General features: G+C 38.2%; 1 long non-coding RNA gene across 1 annotated transcript in view; it reads right to left on the bottom strand.

The window, feature by feature from the left end:
• LOC122435256 overlaps positions 1 to 6,681 on the bottom strand; it is a 10,720-nt gene extending 4,039 nt beyond the window's left edge. Inside the window, exons 1-2 of the long non-coding RNA XR_006267623.1 lie at positions 6,500 to 6,681; positions 2,757 to 2,759 (exon numbers count right to left, since the gene is read on the bottom strand). This is a non-coding gene — a long non-coding RNA (uncharacterized LOC122435256). The remainder of the gene's footprint in view (positions 1 to 2,756; positions 2,760 to 6,499) is intronic.
• Positions 6,682 to 7,098: the final 417 nt, after the last annotated feature.

A 7,098-nucleotide genomic window follows, 5' to 3' on the forward strand; every position in this document is an offset into this window, starting at 1 on the left:
GAGACGCTTTGCCACCAATGAGGGAGACCCGGGTTCGATCCCTGGGTTGGGAAGATCCCCTGGAGAAGGAAACGGCAACCCACTCCAGTATTCTTCCGTGGAGAATCCAATGGACAGAGTAGCCTGGTAGGCTACAGTCCACGGGGTCACAAAGAGTCGGACGCGACTGAGCGACTTCACTTCACTTGATACTATACTCACACCAATGGATAAATCATCCTACATGCAAAACAGAAAAAGAGACACAGATGTACAGAACAGACTTTTGGACGCTGTGGGAGAAGGTGAGGGTGGGATGTTTTGAGAGAACAGCATCAAAACATGTATATTATCTAGGGTGAAACAGATCACCAGCCCAGGCTGGATGCATGAGACAAATGCTCAGGCCTGGTGCACTGGGAAGACCCAGAGGAATCGGGTAGAGAGGGAGGTGGGAGGGGGGATCGGGATGGGGAATACATGTAAATCCATGGCTGATTCATGTCAATGTATGACAAAAACCACTACAATATTGTAAAGTAGTTAGCCTCCAACTATAAAAATAAATGGGAAAAAGAAATCATCCAGACAGAAAATTCATAAGGAAACACAAACTTTAACCAATATGTTGGACCAGTTGTACCTAATTGTTATCTACAGGGCATTTCATTTAAAAACAATAGACTTTGATTTTTTCTCAAGTGCACATGGAACATTCATCACAATAGATCACATCCTGTGCAACAAATCAAGTTTTAGTAAATTTTTTAAAATTACAATCATTTCAAGTTTCTTTTCTGATAACAACAGTGTAAGATTAAATAGCAACTACAGAAAAAACAAACTAAAAAAACACATAAAGCCTAATTTGCACGCTTCTGAATAACCAACAAATCACTAAGGAAATCAAAATATGCCTAGGAAAACTGGCAATGAAAACACAACTCAAAGCTTATAGGATCCTGTAAAAGCAGTACTAAGATGGAAGTTTATAGCAATACAAGTCTACCACAAGAAACAGAAGTAAAGTGAAAGAGTTAGTCAGTCAGTCATATATGACTGGGATGTAGCCTGCCAAGAAAGACATCAAATAAACAACCTAATATTATGCCCAGAACATCTAGAAAATGAAAAAAAAAAGCTAGTAGAAGAAAAGAAATCATAAATATCAGAGCAGAAATGAATGAAAAATAAAATGAAAGAGACTACAGCAAAGATAACTAAAACTAAAAACTGACCTTTGAAAAGATAATCAAATTGGTAAACCAGTAGCCAGATTTATCAAGAAAAAAAGAAGAAATCTCAAATAGATAAAATTAGAAGTGAAAAATAAGTTACAAAAAACAATGCAGAAATACAAATGATCATAAGGAACTACTGTGAGGAACTTTATTCCAATAAAATGGACAACTTGGAAGAAATGGACAAATTATTAGAAAAGTATAACCTTCCAAAACTGAACCAGGAAGTATTACAGAATATGAAGTTACCAATCACAATTATGAAAATCAAAACTGTAATAAAAAATATTCCAACAAACAAGGGCTCAGGGCCAGATGGCTTCACAGACAAATTCTATCAAAAGTTAAAAGAATAACTAACTCCTATCCTGCTCAAAATTTTTAAGAAGAGGGGAAATCTCCCAAATCCATTCTATGAGGCCACCATAACCTTAGTACCAAAACCATAAAAGGATATCACAGAAAAGGAAAATTATAGATCAATATAACTGATGAACATAGATGCAAAAATCCTCAACAGAATTCCAGCAACCAGAATTCAACAGCACATACGTCATGATCAAGTGGGCTTTATTACAGGGATGCAGGAATTCTTCAATATATGTAGATAAGTCAATGTGATTCACCATATTAACAAATTAAAAAAAAAACTATATGATCAGCTCAATAGATGCAGAGAAAGCCTTTGAAAAAATTCAACATGGTTTAAAAAGAAAAAAAAAAAATCAACATGATGTATGGGAAAAAAAACTCTCCAGAAAGTAAGCATAGAAGGAACATACATCAACATAATAAAAGCCATATATAACAAACTCACAAATAACATTGTGAAATGTTGAAATGGTGAAAAATTGAAATCATTTCCTGTATACTCAGGAAAATGGTTTCCAGTCTTACTACTACTATTCAACATAGTTTTGGAAGTTCTAGCCACAGCAATAAGAAAAGAAATAGAATAAAAAGGAATCCAGATTGGAAAAGAAAAGTAAAACTCTCACTGTTTGCAGGTGACATGATTCTCACTTTTCCAGTGAGTCAGCTCTTCACATTAGGTGGCCAAAGAATTGGGGTTTCAGCTTCAACATCAGTCCTTCCAATGAACACCCAGGACTAATCTCTTTTAGGATGGACTGGTTGGAACTCCTTGCAGTCCAAGGGACTCTCAAGAATCTTCTCCAACACCACAGTTAAAAAGCATCAATTCTTCGGTGCTCAGCTTTCTTTGTAGTCCAACTCTCAAATCCATACATGACCATAGCATTGACTAGACGGAACTTTTTTGTCCGTCTAGGTTCATCATAACTTTCCTTCCAAGGAATAAGCGTCTGTTAATTTCATAACTGCAATCACCATCTGCAGTGATTTTGGAGCCCAGAAAAATAAAGTCTGCCACTGTTTCCACTGTTTCCCCATCTATTTGCCATGAAGTGATGAGACCAGATGCCATGATCTTAGTTTTCTGAATGTTGAACTTTAAGCAAAATTTTTCACTCTCCTCTTTCACTTTCATCAAGAGGCTGTTTATTTCTTCTTCACTTTCTGCCATAACGATGGTGTCATCTGCATATCTGAGGTTATCAACATTTCTCCCGGCAGTCTTGATTCTAGCTTGTGCTTCCTCCAGCCCAGCATTTCTCATGATGTACTCTGCATATAAGTTAAATAAGTAGGGTGACAATATACAGCCTTGATATACTCCTTTTCCTATTTGGAACTAGTCTGTTTTTTCATGCCCAGTTATAACTGTTGCTTCCTGACCTGCCTACAGACTTCTCAAGAGGCAGGTCAGGTGATCTGATATTCCCATCTCTAAGAATTTTCAACAGTTTCTTGTTATCCACACAGTCAAAGGCTTTGGCATAGTCAATAAAGCTGAAGTCCCTCACCAAATCCCAGAGCTTGCTCAAACTCATGACCATCAAGTCGGTGATGCCATCCAACCATCTCATGCTCTGTTGTCCCCTTTTCTTCCTGACTCTTTTATTTACTTTTTTTATTATCATTTTTTTCATTTATTTTTATTAGCTGGAGGCTAATTACTTTACAATATTGTAGTGGTTTTTGTCATACATTGACATGAATCAGCCATGGAGTTACATGTATTCCCCATCCCGATCCCCCCTCCCACCTCCCTCTCCACCCGATCCCTCTGGGTCTTCCCAGTGCACCAGGCCCGAGTACCTGTCTCATGCATCCAGCCTGGGCTGGTGATCTGTTTCACCATAGATAATATACATGTTTTGATGCTGTTCTCTCGAAATATCCCACCCTCGCCTTCTCCCACAGAGTTCAAAATTCTGTTCTGTACATCTGTGCCTCCTTTTCTGTTTTACATATAGGGTTATCATTACCATCTTTCTAAATTCTATATATATGTGTTAGTATACTGTATTGGTCTTTATCTTTCTGGTGTACCTCACTCTGTATAATGGGCTCCAGTTTCATCCATCTCATTAGAACTGATTCAACTGAATTCTTCTTAATGGTTGAGCAATATTCCATGGTGTATATGTACCACAGCTTCCTTATCCATTCATCTGCTGATGGGCATGTAGGTTGCTTCCATGCCCTGTTGGCAAAACACTCTCCGACATAAATCACAGCAGGATTCTCTATGACCCACCTCCCAGAATATTGGAAATAAAAGCATAAATAAATAAATGGGACCTAATGAAACTTAAACGCTTTTGCACAACAAAGGAAACTATACCCAAGGTGAAAAGACAGCCCTCAGATTGGGAGAAAATAGTAGCAAATGAAACAACAGACAAAGGATTAATTTCAAAAATATACAAGCAACTCCTACAGCTCAATTCCAGAAAATAAATGACCCAATCAAAAAATGGGCCAAAGAACTAAACAGACATTTCCCCAAAGAAGACATACAGATGGCTAACAAACACATGAAAAGATGCTCCACATCACTCATTATCAGAGAAATGCAAATCAAAACCACTATGAGGTACCATTACACGCCAGTCAGGATGGCTGCTATCCAAAAGTCTACAAGCAACAAATGCTGGAGAGGGTGTGGAGAAAAGGGAACCCTCTTACACTGTTGGTGGGAATGCAAACTAGTTCAGCCACTATGGAGAACAGTGTGGAGATTTCTTAAAAAACTGGAAATAGAACTGCCATATGACCCAGCAATCCCACTTCTGGGCATACACACTGAGGAAACCAGATCTGAAAGAGACACCGTGCACCCCAATGTTCATCGCAGCACTGTTTATAATAGCCAGGACATGGAAGCAATCTTCCTGACTTTAATATTTCCCAGTATCATGGTCTTTCACAATGAGTCAGTTCTTTGCATCAGGTGGCCAAAGAATTGCAGTTTCAGTTTCAGCATTAGCCCATCCAATGAATATTCAGGACTGATTTCCTTTAGGATTGACTGCTTTGGTCTCCTTGCATTTCAAGTGACTCTCAAGAGTTTTCTCCAACACCACAGTTCAAAAGCCCCAATTCTTCAGTGATCAGCTTTCTTTATATTCCAAATCTCACATCCATATATGACTACAGGAAAAACACAGCTTTTATGAGACAGACTTTGTTGGCAAAATAATGTCTCTGTTTTTTTAATATCCTGTCTAGTCAGGTCATAGCTTTTCTTCCAAGGAGCAAGCATGTTTTAACTTCATGGCTGCATTCACCATCTGCAGTGATTTTGGAGCCCCAAAATGTAAAGTCTCACAGTTTCCATTGTTTCCCCATCTATTTGCCATGAAGTGATGGGACTGGATGCCATTATCTCAGGTTTGTGAATGTTGGGTTTTAAGCCAACTTTTTCACGCTTGTCTTTCACTTTCACCAAGAGGTTCTTTAGTTCCTCTTTCCTTTCAGCTATAAGGGTTTTGTCATCTGCATATCGGAGGTTGTTGATATTTCTCCTGGCAATCTTGATTCCAGTTTGTGCTTCATCCTGCCCAGCATTTTGCAAGATGTACTCTGCATATATGTTAAATAAGCAGTGTAAAAATACACAGCTCTGATGTAAATCTTTCCCAATTTTGAACCAGTCTGTTATTCCATGCCTGTTTTTAATTGTTGCTTCTTGACCTTCATACAGATTACTCAGCAGACAGGGAAGATGATCTGGTATTTCTTCATGTCTTGAAGAAATTTTTGCAGTTGGTTGTGGCCAACAAAGTTAAAAGCTTTGGCTTAGTCAAAAACACAGGACTAAATGTTTTTTTCTGGAAAAGGCAATGGCACCCCATTCCAATACTCTTGCCTGGAAAATATCATGGACAGAGGAGCCTGGTGGCCTGCAGTCCATGGGGTCACTAAGAATTGGACACAACTGAACGACTTCACTTTCACTTTTCACATTTATGCATTGGATAAAGAAATGGCAACCCACTCTAGTGTTCCCGCCTGGAGAATCCCAGGGACAGGTGAGCCTGGTGGGCTGCCATCTATGGGGTTGCACAGAGTTGGACATGACTGAAGCAACTTAGCTGTAGCAGCAGATATTTTTCTGGAATTCTCTTGCTTTTTCTATGATCCAATAGATCTTGACAATTTGATTTCTGGTCACTATGCCTTTTCTAAATCCAGCTTTAACATCTGGAAGTTCTCATTTCACATACTCTGGAAGCCTGGCTTGGAGAATATTGAGCATTACTTTGCTAGTGTACAACTACTTCTTTATCCATTCATCTCTTGATGGACATCAAGGTTGCTTCCATGTTCTAGCTATTGTAAATAGTGGTGCAAAGAACAATGGGATACATATGTCTCTTTCAGTTTTGGTTTCCTCAGGGTTTATGCCTAGGAGTGGGATTGTTGAGTCATAGGGTGTTTTTATTCCTAGTATTTTAAGGAATCTCCATACCATCTTCAATAGTGGCTGTATCAGTTTACATTACCACCAAGAGTGCAAGACTGCTCCCTTTCCTCCACACCCTCTCCAACATTTATTGTTTGTAGACATTTTGATGAGGGCCATTTTGACCAGTGTGAGGTGATGTCTCATTGTGGTTTTGATTTGCATTTCTCTAATAATGAGTGATGTTGAGCATCTTTTCATGTGTTTGTTAGCCATCTGTATGTCTTCTTTGGAGAAATGTCTGTTTAGGTCTTTTTCTCACTTTTTGAATGAGTTATTTGTTTTTCTGGTATCGAGTTGCATGAGTTGCTTGTATAGTTTGGAAATTAGTCCTTTGTCAGTTGTTTCATTTGCTATTACTTTTTCCCATTCTGAGGGTTGTCTTTTCACTTTGCTTATAGTTTCCTTTGCTGTGCAAAAGCTTTTAAGTTTAATCAGGTCCCACTTGTTTACTTTGGTTTTTATTTCTGTTACCCAAGAGGTGGGTCATAGAGGATCTTGTTTAGTTTATGTCATCGAGTGATCTGCTTATGTATTCCTCTAAGAGTTTTATAGTTTTTGGTATTACATTTAGGTCTTCAGTCCATTTTGAGTTTATCTTCGTGTATGGTGTTAGGAAGTGTCCTATTTTCATTCTTTTACATGTAGCTGTACAGTTTTCCCAGCACCATTTATTGAAGAGGCTGTCTTTGCCCCATTGTATATTCTTCCCTCCTTTGTCAAAAATATGTTACCCATAGGTGCATAGGTTTATTTCTTGGCTTTCTATCTTGTTCTGTTGGTCTATATTTCTGTTTTTGTGCCAGTACCTTACTATCTTAATGACTGTAGCTTTGTAGTATAATCTGAAGTCAGAAAGGTTGATTCCTCCAACTTCATTCTTTCTCAAGACTGCTTTGCCTATTGAGGGTCTTTTGTGTTTCCATATGAATTTTGAATTTTTTTGTTTTAGTTCTGTGAAAAATGTCATTGGTAATCTGATAGGAATTATATTGAATGTGTAGATTGCATTTGGTAGTATAGTCATTTTCACAATATTGATTT

Source organism: Cervus canadensis, chromosome X, assembly GCF_019320065.1.
Source record: "Cervus canadensis isolate Bull #8, Minnesota chromosome X, ASM1932006v1, whole genome shotgun sequence".
Classification (NCBI taxonomy): Eukaryota; Metazoa; Chordata; class Mammalia; order Artiodactyla; family Cervidae; genus Cervus; species Cervus canadensis.